Here is a 17,221-nt window from a genome sequence, read left to right as displayed (position 1 = left end):
TCCTCATCAGAACCTTCCTGCTCTGAATCAGAAAAACATTCTGAGAGAAAATCATGCCTTGCAGGAGTCTTTGGCCTTTCATCCTGCTCATAGAATTCAGCGTGTTTACTGATCAGCAGCTTACTCTGATCACCTGATTGGTACGCAAACCTCCATGCTTTAGAAACTGGCTCATACCCACAGAAGATCATTTTCTGGAACTTGGGTTCACCTGGCCCTTGCAAAGCCTTAGGCACTGGCACAGATGCAACTGACCCAAAGGAACGCAGAAAGTGAATCTGGGGTTTCCTGCCGTGCAACATGAAAAAAGGTGTGTCACCTACCACTGAATTGTAGATCCGATTCCAGGTGAAGCTCACATACTTAATTGCCTCCATCCAAAAACTTGTTTTTTTTTTTAAAAAAATAATTTTTATTCGTTTTTCAAACACATAATAAAAGCAGAACAAAACAGACAAAAGAAAAACAAGAAAATCAAAACACAAACGAAAACATACAAAACAATTAAACCAATATAACTTCAAGATTATAATTTCATGCCCTTCTTTCTTTTGACTTCCCCATACCTCCCCATCCCTGCATCCTTGTTTAGTGATTCTTTAGCAACCCTTTAGTCAATTGTCTTAATTCCCTTTCATTAAATTTCCTTTAGTTTTTTAGTTACAGCTGCAATTCTCTGCTTCTTACCCCCTGACATCTTAACATTCCTCAATTTTACAATAGTTTTTGAGATATATTTTAAATTTCTTCCAGTCCTCTTCCACTGTCTCCTTCCCCTGGTCGCGGATTCTGCCCGTCATCTCAGCCAGTCCCAAAAAGTCCATCACCTTTGTTTGCCATTCTTCCAGAGTAGGTAGTTCTTGCATCTTCCAATACTTTGCCAGTAGAATTCTTGCTGCTGTGGTGGCATACATAAAGAAAATCCTATCCTTCTTTAACACCAATTGGCCAACCATGCCCAAGAGAAAAGCCTCTGGTTTCTTAGGAAAAGTCCACCTAAGGACCTTCTTAATTTCATTATAGATCATTTCCCAGAAAGCTTTAACCTTTGGGCAGGTCCACCAAAGGTGGTAAAAAGTGCCTTCAGTCTCATTACATTTCCAACACTTATTGTTAGGCAAGTGATAAATTTTTGCGAGCTTGACTGGGGTCATGTACCACCGATAGATCATTTTCATAATGTTTTCTTTTAAAGCATTACATGCAGTAAATTTAATACCGGTAGTCCATAACTGTTCCCAGTCAGCAAACATAATATCATGACCGATGTCTTGTGCCCATTTAATCATAGCTGATTTCACCGTTTCATCCTGTGTATTCCATTTCAACAGCAAGTTATACATTTTTGATAAGTTCTTAGTATTGGGTTCTAACAATTCTGTTTCTAGTTTTGACCTCTCTTTCTGGAATCCTATTTTCCTGTCCTGTTTGAATGTCTCATTTATCTGATGATAATGCAACCAATCTTGAACCTTGGGCTTTAGTTTCTCATAACTCTGAAGTTTAACCCTTTCACCATCATATTCTAAAATTTCATAATATTTTGGCCATTTAGAGTCCATATTAAGCTTTTTTACTTCCCTCGCTTCCATTGGTGACACCCACCTGGGGGTTTTACTTTCCAACAGATCTTTATATCGAATCCAAACATTATACAATGCTTTCCTTACAATATGGTTTTTAAATCCTTTATACACCTTTACCTTGTCGTACCATAAATATGCATGCCAACCAAAACTATTGTCATACCCTTCCAGATCCAAAATGTCCGTGTTCTCAAGAAGTAGCCAGTGTTTCAACCAGCAAAAGGCTGCCGATTCATAATAAAGTCTTAAGTCCGGCAGGGCAAACCCCCCTCTATCTTTTGCATCAGTTAAAATCTTAAATTTAATTCTGGGCTTTTTGCCCTGCCAGACAAATTTTGATATGTCTTTCTGCCACTTCTTGAAACAGTCCATCTTGTCTAAAATCTGCAGCGTCTGAAATAAAAATAGCATTCTAGGCAATACATTCATCTTAATAGTAGCAATTCGGCCTAACAAGGAAAGTTTCAGCCTCCATCCAAAAACTTGGAGGTAATCCAGAGTCTGACAGCATCACCTGTGCAGCCTTAACCAGAGCCTCACTTCTGAGCTCTGCCACCCCCCTCTGTTGAGGAGAAGTCACTTTGTGACGTATCCCTTTCTGTTGAAAGAACTTCTGTAAAGCAGACCCAGTAAACTGTGCACCTCGGTCACTAGTGACTGCTTGCACCTTGGTGGAGAACCTTAGTTCCACCTCCTCAATCCAACTTTTAATCAGTTGTGCTGCATCTTCCCTGGATTTGAGAGCATGAGTCCAGGAGTTCTGCGAAAAACTATCCTGCATCGTCAGCAGAAACCTGGCCCCTCCCAGACTTGGTTCCTTCATGGGACCCAACAGATCTATGTGCACAAGATCAAAAGGTTTTGTGGTTACCCTCTCCACCTTTGGGTAACCACACCCTTTTACCTTTGCTTGTCTGCAAGTCTCACAATCTATGGCACTTCCACATTCTTGAATTTTACAGCCTTTGGTGCATTCAGGTAGCACCTGTAGCTCTTCAAGAGAACTATGAGCTGTCTTCTTGTGCCAAACACATGCACATGAAACATGAGTGGGAACTGTAGCACATAGGGCTTGTGCTCTCTCAACTTTCCCCTCACCCTCCAGAGGCGTTTTAAGAATGAAGAGATCATTCTGTCCCTTTTTAACTTTGACTAGCTGCTTCCCTCCTTTGGAGATTGTACAAGCATCATTCTCAAAGGAAACCTTAAACCCCTTTTTTAACAAATAAGGGACAGATAAAAGACAGTGATGCATCCCTGGTACAGTGCAAACCTCCAACTCATCCTGCAAAACAGAAAGAAAGATTTTTGCAACATTAGTTACATTTCTTTTTTCCCCATCTGCAAACAGAACAGTTTTCCCAGCTGGAATTGCCTTGCAATTCCACATCTCGACAGCAGGGGTCTCTGGAATCAAGTTGTGGTTCGCTGCTGAGTCGATTACAAAGCAGAGTTCATTGTCTCTCTCAGAGCTGTCCTCAAACATTGCCATACTGGCTGTCAGCTGATAGGCTTCTTCGTTGTCTTTAGCACGTCCGCCTTGCGCATTCCCACGCCTGGCTGCCTTGCCGGGCTGGTTGCCATGGAAACCTGGCTGATTCCCATGAGAAGTGACCTTGCTAACATCCTGCTTCGTCTCTCTGCTCCGGTGGGGGCAAAAGCGACGCAAATGTTCAGTAGAATTACAAATAAAACAACGACGAACGGAAAAAGCCTGAACCGTGCACTCCGTTGGCTTGGCTCCGCCCTTACAACCAGAGCTCCCGGTGCCCGCTCTGCCCTCTCTGAGGCGGCGTTCTTCTTCATCAGATAAGCGTCCTGTAACGTAATTCAGCGTCAACGTTTGGGGATCCATCGATTCCAGAGTTAGACACAAATTGTCATAACTCTTGTCCAGGGAGCTGAGCAAAATGTACACTTTCAGCTCCTCAGTAAAGTTGACTTGCAACAGTCTTAGCTGGTTAAACACAGACAGCATCTCAGTTACATGCTTTCTGATGCTATCCCCAGGACGTAACTTCATCTCAAACAAGCGTCTAGTGGTGTGGATCTTTGCACCAGCCGTGGTTCTGTGGTGCACCCTTTCCAACGCTTGATAGGCCTCACAAGCATTCTCCAGCCCCTCTACCAAAGGCAGCTGTGAGCCATCCAAACTAAGCACAATAGCTCCCAGGGCTTTGTGATTTTTTCTCTGTGAAGCGCGGGCATCTGCAATTTCTGCCGCTGAAGCTCCTGCCGCTGGTGTGGGTAGTGGAGGTCCCTGAACAGCCTCCCACAGCCCCTTCGCTACCAGCCATGCCTTCAGCCTTCTGCTCCATTCTTGCCAATTTTTGCCGTCCAATTTTTCAAATGGGACTACGAATGACTCGTGGCTGTCTGCCATTTTCCTCCCAGGGGCCCCAAGCTGTACTCATGTATCAACAGCTCTCCGGCACATGTCTTCTCAGCTGCTCTCAGCTCTCAGCATCAGGCAAAACTCAGCTTCTTTCAGCCAGCTGCTTTGCCTCAGAACGCAGACCTCCGCTTCGGTAGCGTCTTCCCAGCTGACCCAGCTGACTTCAAAACATCCTTCGCAAACTCAGCAACAGTTTTATAACGGTTATTAGGTCCATAACCTGTTAGAAAATGAAGCTTAATTGGTTTACGACCCCAATTAGCTGCAGTTTATAGCGGTCCGGCACGCTCCTCAGCCAAGCTGCGCCGATCTGCGTCTCTCCGGTTTCGCCTTGCAGAGTAAAACACAGCGGAAAAACTGTTGCTTGCTTAGATCCAGGCAAACACATCAGGCACTTGTGTGTCCATTTTATCAGTCTTTTATTACAGCAGAATATTTACAACTCAGCATTTCTCAGATTAATTCTCCCGGACTTCTAGCACTCATGGCTAATGGCTGCTGTCTCTCTCGAAAACACAGAGACAAGTAAGGCAAAACTCCTCCCACCTTCCAAATTACACGTCAGAATGTGAGGCATCACTCAGAATATCTTAACCCTGTAAGTTCTGAATCCCAACAGACAGAACCCTGTGGCACCCCACTAGTCACTCTTCTCCAGGATGAAGAGGAACCATTGATGAGCACCCTTTGGGTTCGGTCAGTCAGCCAGTTACAAATCCACTGAGTGGTAGCATAGTCAAGACCGCATTTTACCAGCTTCTTTACAAGAATATCATGGTGCACTTTGTCAAATGCCTTGCTGAAATCAAGGTAGGCTACATCCACTGCAATCCCTTCATCTACCAGGGTTGTAATTCTGTCAAAAAACGAGATCAGGTTAGTCTGACATGACTTATTTTTCAGAAATCCATGCTGACTATTGGTGATCACAGCATTCCTTTCTAGGTGCTCACAGACTGTTTGCTTAATGATCTGCTCCAGAATCTCCCCTGGTATTGATGTCAGACTGACTGGGCGGTAATTATTTGGGTCCTCTCTTTCCCCCTTTTTGAAAATAGGGACAACATTTGCCCTCCTCCAGTCTGCCGGGACTTTGCCTGTTCTCCAGGAATTCTCAAAGATGACCGCCAGTGGTTCTGAGATCACATCTGCCAGTTCTTTTAATACTCTTGGATGCAGTTCATCTGGCCCTGGAGACTTGAATACATCTAAACTAGCCAAGTATTCTTGTACTATCTCCTTAGTTATTCTGGGCTGCTGAATCATTTGCTCCAAATTCTTCAGGTCGGGCATTGTTTTATTTATTGGAGAAGACTGAGGCAAAGAAGACATTGAGGAGTTCAGCCCTTTCTGTGTCCCCTGTTTGCATTTCACCATCTTCTCCTCTGAGTGACCCCACTGTTTCTTTGTTCTTCCTTTTGCTACGAACATACCCATAAAAGCCTTTTTTGTTGCTTTTAACCTCTCTAGCAAGCCTGAGTTCATTCTGTGCTTTAGCTTTTCTGTGTCTACACGTGCTGGCTATTTGTTTGAATTGCTCTTTGGTGGTTTCCCCCCTTTTCCATTTTTTGTACACATCCTTTTTTAATCTTAACTCAGTTAAAAGTTCTTTAGATAGCCACCCTGGCTTCTTTAGGCACCTTCCATGTTTCCATCTCATTGGTATTGCCTGAAGTTGTGCTTTTACTATCTCCCTCTTAACAAACTCCCAGCCATCATGAACTCCCTTTCCTTTTAGTATTACTGTCCATGGGATCTCACCCAGCACTTCCCTAAGTTTTATGAAGTCGGCTTTCTTAAAGTCAAGAAATTGAGTCCTAGTATGCTTGGCTGCTCCTTTCCGCTGTATAGTAAACTTTAGAAGAGCATGATCACTCGCGCCTAATGATCCTTCCACTTCTACCCCACTAACCAGGTCATCAACATTGGTCAGGACCAGATCTAAAATGGCTGTTCCTCTTGTTGCTTCTCCCACTTTCTGGACAATGAAGTTGTCTGTAAGGCCAGTGAGGAATCTGTTTGACCTTATGCTCTTGGCTGAGTTTGACATCCAACAAATATCTGGGTGATTGAAGTCCCCCATTACTACTATCTCCCTTCCTTTTGCATGCTTGGCCATCTGTTCCAGGAAGGCATCATCTATGTCCTCCGTTTGGCTTGGGGATCTATAGTAAACTCCCACAATGAGGTCCCTGTTATTCTTCTCTCCCTTAATTTTGACCCAAATGCTCTCACTTTGGCTTTGAGGTTCTAAATCTTGGATCTCTTCACAGGTATACACATCCCTGACATATAACGCCACTCCTCCTCCTTTCTTGTCTGGTCTGTTTCTCTGAAATAGATTGTATCCCTCCATTATTACATTCCAATTGTGGGACTTATCCCACCAGGTTTCAGTGATGCCTATTATGTCATATTTAGTTTGCTGTACCAAGAGCTCAAGCTCATCTTGTTTATTTCCCATGTTTTGCGCATTAGTGTACAGACATTGAAGTCCATTAATCATTCCCCCGTGTCTCTTATTTAAGGATTTTTTCCTCCCACCACTAGGTCTGCGTGCTGTTTGCTCCATTTGGTCTATGACATTTGGATGATCATCTTCATCAATTGATAGACTCCTACCTTCAGGAGCACTGTCTCCCTCCCCCACATTAGTCAGTTTAAAGCCCTCCTGATGAGGTTTCTGAGATTTTTGGCAAAAACATTCCTCCCAACCGTTGTGAGGTGCAGCCCATTGCTTGCCAGAAGTCCATCTTCAAGAAACTGCAGTCCGTGATCTAAGAATCCAAACTGTTCCTGTTTACACCATTTGCGAAGCCAGCTGTTCACTTCCACTATTTTTCTCTCTCTCCCTGGGCCACGTCGTTCAACTGGGGGGACAGATGAGATGACAATTTGTGCATTTAATTGCTTCAATTTCCTGCCCAGAGCCTCGTAGTCTCTTTTGATCTTCTGGAGGCTATTGCTTGCAGTGTCATTGGTTCCCACATGAACCAAGAGGAAGGGGTATTTGTCAGTGGGTTTTATGATTCCTTGCAGTCGTTCAGTTACATCTTGGATCTTAGCCCCCGGGGAGACAGCACACTTCCCGAGACATCTTGTCAGGCCCACAGATCACTGCTTCTGTTCCCCTCAGTAGGGAATCCCCTATCACCACTACACGCCTCCTCTTAGGTCTGGTCGGGGTTCTTCCAAGAGCTGTCCGTTCCAAGGTCGCCTGCACATTCCCTGAGGACTGACTTTGCTGCTCGTCTTCATATACCTGATCGACTGTAATGAGGGAGAGATCCTCAAATGGAGTCTGCTCTTCGTCTTCCATGCTAGGGGAGAGGACCTCAAAGTGATTGTGTATTTCTAAACAATCAGAGCGAACCCTGGGCCTCCTACTTCTTTGAGTCACGTTTCTCCATATATCTGGCTCCTGTGTTGGTGAACTAGCCTCCTTCTCAGGGGAGTCCCCTGTCTCCTCCTTGGTGGAGATGCTGTGCTCTGTTGCTTCCAAGAAGAGCTCCAGCTCTCTAATTCTTTGGAGCGTAGCTACACATTCCTCCAGTTGCTGGACTTTGTCTTCTAAGAGGGCAATCAACATGCAATTACTGCAGGTAAAGCTGCCTGCAACCTTTGGCAAGATGGCAAACATTGTGCAGGAACCGCAGGCGACTGCAGCTGTTCCCTCACCCTCCATCTTGAGAACGTGTCGTTGGGGATGGCTACAGCAGTCCTCCATCATAAAAAGCATGAAGACAGGACAAATAACTCCCCCCCCAAAAAACCTAGGTCTCCCCCAACAAACGTTTGAGACTAGCTCCCCTAAATCTAAAAGATGGATCAAACTGTGCCATCTTCTTCAAGTTCAGTACATGTCAGCTCCTTCAATATGAAATTATATATAATTTTGTGCCAGGTTGCAACCCAGTGCACAGCACACTTAACTAGGAGTAAACCCCATTGAAACACAGTTGGATTTAATTCCAGGTAAGCATGCAGAGGATTGCTCTGGCAGTTGTTGTTTTTAGTGCTCTTTTGTATGTTTTGATGCTCTTGGTGTCTGTGGGTACATTATATTCTGGCCTTGCTTCATATTATTAGTCATTTTCTCCTCCCAAATCAAAGGGCTCACTCTGGCATTCATAACCAGGCATTCCCTCCCTTCCTCACCACATCAAGCACATTCCACTCATTTTTATTAAGAGGTTACCATCATTACAATAAGATGTTGAGCAAAACAAAACAAAGGGAGGGGGGAAATTGGCATTTGTCAACACATTTAGAAAATCTGCACCTGGAACGTCTCAGTGTTTTGTAATGAAAAAGAACCTGACTTCAGAGGGCATTAATTGACTTTAAAGAAAGAAAGAAAGTAATCTATGTCGGCAGCAAGGTGTACAAAGCAGACATCAGCCTTTGAAATTAGATTTGCATCATGACGTTAAAGACAATCTTGAACACTCCTGCTCAGTGCTTTTTCAAATATTCTGCCTTCGTGTTGGAAGGGTGAAGAAATTCAATTCACTTCACATTTAAAGCAAACCTATCAAATTTGGACTTTCTGGAACAACATGCACACCAAAACAAAGGTCTCTTTAGAAATTTGCACTTTTCCACATTTTGTGGTGCTTCTCCAAAACTCGTGAATTGTTGCAGCAATGTTGAGAACTACTGTAGATTTAGGATTGGGAAAATGAGAAACCAAGAGAACTGAAATAGACAGATCCTTCCATTCCTACTTTCCTAGAATCATAGAGTTGGAGGGAATCTTGTTGTGGGCCATCCAGGTCAATTCCGCTGCTTGATCAAGAAATCAATTGGTTTTCTTATACAGAGTCAGATCATTGGTTCATCTAGCTCAGTATTGTCTACACTGACTGGAAGCAGCTCTATAGGGTTTCAGGAAGTGGATATTCCCAACTCTATATGGAGATGTCAGGGGTTGAACCAGCAACCTTCTGCATGCAAACTGGTGGCTCCAAACTGAGTGCAGCTCATCGGGCCCTGGAGATCTGAATTCATTTAAAGTAGCTAGGGACTCAGCTACATTTGCAAAGAAAAAAACACTTTATATGCGTTGTTTAAGCATTCTAACACTGCGACACCAGATGGCGCTGTGGAGTTCCATTTTTGCTTACCCGATTTCTCATACAAAGTTTGTAACGTGTTTAACTGAAACGTTTCTTTGATTTGTCTAGATCCGGCCTAGGTGTTTTCCTTCTGCCTCTTTCCCTATCTTAGGCTGCAGCTCCCTCCTTCCATCGTTGCCTGTTGCCACCTCACCACTGACACACCCTAGCAACTGCAGATTGCAGGGAAAAGCCAGTTGAGAGAGTTTGTCCATCATTACTCATGCTTTCCTTGAGGCATCTCTGATAAGCTTAGAAGATACTCCAGAGTTCCATGCTTCTGGGACACTATTGAAAAGTCCATGCTGCAGCTGATACGCAGGCTGCTCTTTATGCTAAGCTGAAGGGTAGGCACAGGAAATCCTGCCAACCTTTCAATTGCAGTGTTAACAGGAGTTGAGAGATGCAGTTGGTACCCAAGTCACAGCGCTAAAGCCATGCATTGCGAGGATGACAGGGAAAATAAACAGGCTAAGTTTATGCTGGGGCAAGCATCACAACATCTGTTGAACAGGTGTAGCAAGCAACTGCGTATTCCAGTTTTGTCGACACCCTCCTTGACTTTTTCACCTGCAGTGCTGCTGGGATCTTTCTGCTTTAGATGTTCATGAGAGCTTGTCCAGATGATAACTCTGCAAGTTGCCAATTGCACAGACAGAAGCATGGGAAGTAGATAAGAGAAAACGAGACTCCTCCTCTCAGACTCCTTCCACAACCTGTTTATGCCTGGATATCTATTTTTAGGTGGAGTTGCATGATCTATTTATAATCTCCCTAGAGGGTTTAAATTGCAGGGATACAATTTGTGTTTTGTATTGTAAGGATTCTCCCCACTCCAATATCAGTGCTGATGAGCTTTCTAAAGCCTGGTGAATGAGGCAGGAGCAGAGAGTATTTTGGGATATCACCACCGCCATCACCATTATTCCCCCTTAAGGATGGCAGGGGATGCTGGAGGAAAGTAGATGAGGAAGAGAGAGGTATGATCCAATCTGGCCCAGAGAATATGATGAAAGGACAACCTCTCAGCAATTTCTAACAGGTGATGATGATTTCCTTCAGAGAATTAAGGTACAACCCTATGAAAAGGCCTCTCGTGCAAGTCCCCTTGACATTAACAAGTTGTGCTCTTGGATTCTGAACTAAAGAACGTCTTCAGTGTACGGCTGGGAAATCAGTCAGGAAGAGAAACTTGGAGACGGAATCCAGCTGATCTTGGTGGGAAGGTTTCCGTTGCAGTGGACTATAAGGCTTTCATTGAAAAATACAACCATCTCCAGCTCCAAAAAAAGCAGGGAGGGAGGAATGCTATCAACACAAGTCAAGCACCTGTATGCCGGACACAGCTGGGTATGTGCCACCGTTGGTTCATGTGCAAAGCAAGCCATAAACTTATTGCTTGATCTTGGGCTCTGAGGGAGGGGAGAATATTAGAGAATAATTTACAGTAAAGCTAAGAGGGGTCGTTTCCCCTGGCTGCCTCCTGTCTCTCTTTGACATTCCTACTGCTTCTCAGCAGCTCTTCCTTCAGGAATACTATTTTGGAAAGGCATAGTTCCAACAATTGCACAGTTGCTGACGATTTCCCCCACCTGCACATTTCCATATGTATATCAGGGAACCCACAGAATACAGCAGAGTAGGATGAAAAGACTCATAGACTCATCAAATTGTGGAGTTTTATCCTGAGGGTAATCTGATCCAACCCCCTTCGATGCAGGGTCCCAGGGCGGGGCCCCTCAACCTTCTGGTTAACAGCCAGACGTGTACATAATTGCGACTTGACTCATTCAAGCTTTCTGCTGCTTAGACAAAGAACACAATCTATAGCGCTCAGGTGTCTCCCCCGCCCCCGCAGTATAGAAGAGCTGTGTGTCTACTCAGAGGACAGCCCCTACTTGAAAAGTCTTCCAGACAAAGTTCAGTGGAAAAAAGAGCAGTAAGAAGGAGATCAGGAGACTTGAAGCTGCCCACCTACATTTAGCACCTGGACAGCAGATTGAGCAGGCAGATACTATACAACATACATTGCAGTACCACCAAAATGTATAGTAATGATTTCTAAATTTGCATACAATTTGCATATGCAAATTTCATGGAAATCAATGTCTTCTTTCTTTCTTTCTTTCTTTCTTTCTTTCTTTCTTTCTTTCTTAATGCCTTTCCTCCTTTTTGGTAACATGCAGGCGGGCCACGCTCTTTCACTACCACTGTTTGGATGCTGTAATTTCTTTATATCTCCCCTGTTTTTTAATAATTGGACAAAATGTTCCTCCAATTTAGGTTAGGGGATGGCACAGATCCCAGGGAGTGTGTGTGTGTGCTCACAAGGGTCAGGATTTCCAGATCCATAGTTTTCTCCAGGGTAATTATTATGTCACAGTTAGTCTCGTTATGGGAAGCATAACTTTTAGGAGTGGAAACTTTTCATTTGACATTTCATATTTATAAAAGAAAAGAATCTGGTATTAGTTCCTAAGTATCTCTGTGTTGTATGCTGCCTGAACATGGTTAATTGAAACCAAAATCCTGGGCCTGGTCAGGGAAAGGAAGGGAAGAAACAACAGAAAGCTGTTGATGTATCTAGTTTCTTGATGTCTTGATGTTTCTATACAGTGCAACAGTAATTCCTATGGAATTTGAAAAGCTTTGTGTTTCAGTGCAGGATGTTTTGCAAAGAGAGGGATGCACTACAGGATTCACTTTGAGGTTGTTTTTTTAGGTTGGTATAGTGTGGGACGCGGGTGGCGCTGTGGGTTAAACCACAGAGCCTAGGACTTGTCGATCAGAAGGTCGGCGGTTTGAATCCCCGTGACGGGGTGAGCTTCTGTTGCTCAGTCCCTGCTCCTGCCAACCTAGCAGTTTGAAAGCACGTCAAAGTGCAAGTAGATAAATAGGTATCACTCCAGTGGGAAGGTAAACAGCATTTCCTGCACTTCACCAGAAGCGGCTTAGTCATGCTGGCCACATGACCAGGAAGCTGTATGCCGGCTCCCTCGGCCACTAAAGCGAGATGAGCGCCGCAACCCCAGAGTCAGTCATGACTGGACCTAATGGTCAGGGGTCCCTTTACCTTTTTATAGTGATGAGTAGCTCTGTTACATAGCCTTTGAAATACTCTTTACTTATTATTAACTTGTGATTAACCATTTTGTTTCTGTCTTGGCTTCGTTCCTGTGAGTAGGCTCAAATGGTGGGATGCAATGCCAGGCTTACTCAGAGTAGACTCATTGAAATTAATGGTCATGACTAAGTTAGGTCAAGTAATTTCAGCAAGTCCACTGTGAATAAAAGTTGGTTGAATTCCACCCATAAGGTTGATGAATGGAAAGAAATGCCCAAACGAATGAGAACCGCATGCAGACTTGTCGAAAAGCCCATATCCTGATTAGCTAATTGGATTTGCACATGTTTTCCCTAATAGAAGGAGCATATTTGCAAAATCAATTATATGCTGTGCTTTTACAGGTTTATTATTATAGTCAAATGTGGTCTCGGTTTAAAGAGTTAAGTATTTTTTTTTGAAGTAACTTCAAAGCAGTTCTTGTCTACACGGATGACATTTGGAAAATTGCTAGTCCTTGTTTTATAGAGTTGCTATACGTTGCGTAGACAAAATTAAGTTGCACTGATTTTGTTTAAGGAAGATTATAGGCACACCCACATGCTAATTCATTAAAAAACAACAACCCACAAAACCCTTCCAGTTTAAGAACAGAGGTTCAAGCACCAGAAAGCCAGGAAACTGGAAGCGAAGGCTGATTCCTTAACAAATGTGTCTTCTGGTTACAGATAGGTAGCCGTGTTGGTCTGCCATAGTCAAAAAAAATTTTAAAAATTCCTTCCAGTAGCACCTTAAAGACCAACTAAGTTAGTTCTTGGTATGAGCTTTCGTGTGCATGCACACTTCTTCAGATACACACTGAAGAAGTGTGTATCTGAAGAAGTGTGCATGCACACGAAAGCTCATACCAAGAACTAGCTTAGTTGGTCTTTAAGGTGCTACTGGAAGGTATTTTTTAATTTTTTTAAAAATGTGTCTTCTGTTCTGGAAAGATGTTATTCAACATCATACGTATTCTGCTTGATTACAGCTTAGTACTCGAAGTTCTCGAAGCTACCAGCATGAGTTTGACCAAACTGCGGGAGGCAGTGGAAGACAGGAGTGCCTGGCGTGCTCTGGTCCATGGGGTCATGAAGAGTCAGACATGACTAAACGACTAAATAACAACAACAGCTTAGTGTACACATGGGACACTTTTGCTGTTCCCAGACACTCCAACATCTCCATTTGAATTTGGGCCTGAAAGAGCAAGGAAAGGGGCAGGGCACAATTTATGGTATTCAACCAGCTGGTGTTTGATTGTTTTTAACATTGAATTTTTCTGTTTTTTTGAACGCATTATATTAACATGTTGGGGAACGTGGATCCAGAACCTATCCATAATATTTATTTTAAACTAGTAACTGTAGGGAACCTCATACTTTAAATTGCAGTAAGTTCAATATGCAGACGTAGACATATCTTGTGCAGACCTTTCCAATATCTATCAGTGATCTGAACCCATATCTCATTGTTCCAAGTCCAACACTCTATCCACTAAACCAGGCTGGCTCTCTCTTTTAAGATGGATCATTTGTCCTTTTCCAGCTGATTACGAAAACAATCTTTGTACGGAAAATTCATTTGATTCTTTCCAGTCTCATCTCCTTTCTGTTGTCCTCCTTTCTGTTTTTTCCACTCTTCTTCTCCCTCTTTGTTCAGTTTTCCCCAGTGATATATGTTAAAGCACAGCATGCTAGGCACCAAGATGGGGTGCCAAGATGAAGGAAGTGGCACCTAAAATGTTCCCTATTCCCTGCTGCTCCACCTTTGTGCCTTCGCCTGCCCCCACCATCACTCCCTTTCTAAAACCAGGATGTCACTGCAAGTCTCCAGTCCCTTCACGCCCTTTTCACACCACTGCCACTACCTGCCATGAACCACCATTGGCAAGATCAGCAGCAACGGCAGCAGATATGTTCTATGCTTATGATAACATTTTATCCTCTTGTGAAATATGCTGTTTTAAACCTGCATTTTATGTTTGACTTCCTTTGTTAATGTTTGCTTTTGAGATGTTTGCGATTTCTTTTGGTTAACTTTGCTGTGTTCAATGTGAACCTGCAGTTGACCTGTTTTGTAATGTTTTCTTTTGAAATCTGAATGATAACACTTTAGTTTCCTGTTGCTTTGAATGTATCATTTATATTTGATTTCCTTCAGTACTGTTTTATTCTGGCTTGTTTTATTTTATGTTTTAATGTGTTGTAAACTGCTTTGAGATTTTTTTCTTAGAAATATAAAGCGGTATAGAAATGAAATGAGTAATAATAAATAATCATAACTGAACCATTGCTGAGACTGCATCTTTTGCAGGATGGTGGTGTCACTGATTAAGTGTAGGTGTCACTCCCCTTAACTCAGCACATAAGAATCTCGTGATTCCAGCAGATGTTTCCGCTTCTTCGCCAAATGTGAAGTTTATGGACCGGCAATGTGAAAGTCCAGAAAGCTGTCACTCAGCATGTCACCTGGGGAGCTTCTCTTGCTTCATAAAATCACTTCATAAACATGCATTCCTCTTTCATACTGGACGAAGAACTCCCTTCTCCCAAACTCTTAAAATGTAGAGCTTCATTAAAAATCAGACAACGGAGAGTCTCATTGCGTGTCAAAGACTTGCAAAGTTATTGTGGCATTAACTTTCAGGGACTAAAGTCCATTCTATCAAATGCATGAAGTGTTATCCTGAGGGATTGTAAACAGTGAGGTGAGAAGGAAATGAAACATGTAAAAATACAGATTGTGATAATTACATTATAAACAATGGCTGTTAACAAACAACCCCCCCACACATTTGTTGATTGTGAATGCATGTAGTGTAACAAAATCCATTGTCCCAATTCAGTCTACAAGTGATAGTATGGAACTTCTTGAAGTCTTATGGTTTCATTTTGCAGTCTCCCTTTGTAGTTCATTTGCTCTAGTATGGCCACCTTAAGATTTGGTACAAAGCATCCTGGGTAGCTGAAATGTCTCCCCATTTGTTTTTGGATGGTGCCATTTCTAATATCAGATTTGTGCCCATTATTTTTTTAAGTATAAATTTTCCTGTTTGTCCTGTGTAGAATGACAAGGGCATTGTTAGATAATGATAGAACATAACACATCGGCTGTTCGAATCTCCGTGACAGGGTGAGCTCCTGTTGCTCTGTCCCAGCTCCTGCCAACCTAGCAGTTTGAAAGCACGCCAAAAGTGCAAGTAGATAAATAGGTACCGCTCCAGCAGGAAGGTAAACGGCGTTTCCGTGCACTGCTCTGGTTTAGGTGTTCCGTTGCACCAGAAGCGGCTTAGTCATGCTGGCCACATGACCCGGAAAAACTGTCTGCGGACAAATGCTGGCTCCCTCGGCCTGTAAAGTGAGATGAGAATTGCAACACCAGAGTTGTCTGCGACTGGACTTAACTGTCAGGAGTCCTTTACCTTTTTATGGGACAATTAGAGTAAAGCACCTTAAGGAAATGTTTGATAACTATTGAGAAAATTTGGACATGCAAGTCATGCAGCCAAATCAGACAGGGAAAAAATGTACCGGCAATTTATTAGTTTGACCAAGGGGCTTTGACAGAGGTCATAAACAGAAACTCTGGCATCATAATATATTTTTAAATAATTGGTTACTGCTTAGTGCACTTGCTGAGTAACTTCCCCAAATTTTATCAGTCTACTGTTGTGGAGTAACCCATGAGTCTCCAGATGTTGGTGGACTGTATCCCATCAGCACTAGCCAGCATGACCAATGGTGAGGGCTAATGGTAGGGCCTCCAACAGCATCTTGAGGACCACAAGTTCTCCATGTCTGCTTTAGTAAGCTGCCTGGGACTTGCTTCTACACAAACAAGAATAGCATTGTGCCGTAAGTGTGACTCGGTTTTTTTTAAAGGGAGGCTATTTTTATAAAGCTTGCTTTATGAAACAGATTTTCCACTAGAAGCCCCCTTCAAGTCAGGCCTAAAGGTCTGAAAATTATCTGGGTGGAAATGAGCCTCTTTATACCCTTTTTAAAGTGAAAAGATCTAATGGCAGAAAACATCAAACTTTTGGTCAAATAAGAAAAATAAACTTCTTTTGAGGCAAGCCTCTTTCCCATAAACTGAAACCTCTATAAGAAGCGTCTGCCAAAAAAAGAGACCGTTTTCCTGGAATGTGGGGAATGGAAAGTCAGCAGCTTGCTTTGAATATGTTCAACCAACATCCACTGCCACAGTTGACATCCTAGCTGACCCGGTGAGCAACTTTTTGATTCCTGTTGCTCCCCCCCCCATCTTGGTGTATTCTTTGAGGACTGTATACATTAAAAAGGAAGCTGGCCAGCAATAAAGCTACTAATGGACCTCGATGTGCTGGCCAGAGCTTCTTTTGTCACAAAATAATCATATATATTAAGACCACGCTTATCTGGACCTCCCATAACTAGACCTTTTTCTCTACTAGGCAGACTTCCCAGTATTAACTATATCCTATATACTTTATGCCTCTCTGCCTCCACAAATTTCGGATATCCACTACTGTGGATACATTTCACGTCCCCCAGGATGTCCGGACCTTATGGGCTCTCCTCTATAACAAATGCCTTCTCAGTGAGCAGAAAGACTTTGAACGATGCTGAGGAATGCTACTTTGACTAGAATATCCTCTTTGCCTGCTAACATTGTAAATCTGTAATTGGCAATAAAAGGCAGACCACACTCTCTCTATTTCACTAATATTTACTTAAACCTTACCATAAAGTGTACATAGCTGTTTCTCTAGACTCCAGCAAGACAGAACCTCTTAGCCAAGGGTAAAGAAAAAGAACGAGAGAGAGAGTGTCTTATAACACTGTTCTGTAATTTTTAAAATAAATTTTCTGGAGAGTAAAAATATAAGGCACAATCCAGGCACCATTAAGCACTTCTAAGCCCATTTGATTTCAGTGGGAGAGTTAAGCACATGTTTTATCTTTCCAGTTGGAATCAGAACTTGGGCTGAATCATGCATGGAGTATTTTAATTTTTACTGAAACTTCCCGTGTTCATT

The sequence above is a fragment of the Podarcis cretensis genome, assembly GCF_951804945.1.
Source record: "Podarcis cretensis genome assembly, chromosome: 3".
Lineage (NCBI taxonomy): Eukaryota > Metazoa > Chordata > Lepidosauria > Squamata > Lacertidae > Podarcis > Podarcis cretensis.
Note: the sequence above shows the minus strand (reverse complement) of the source record.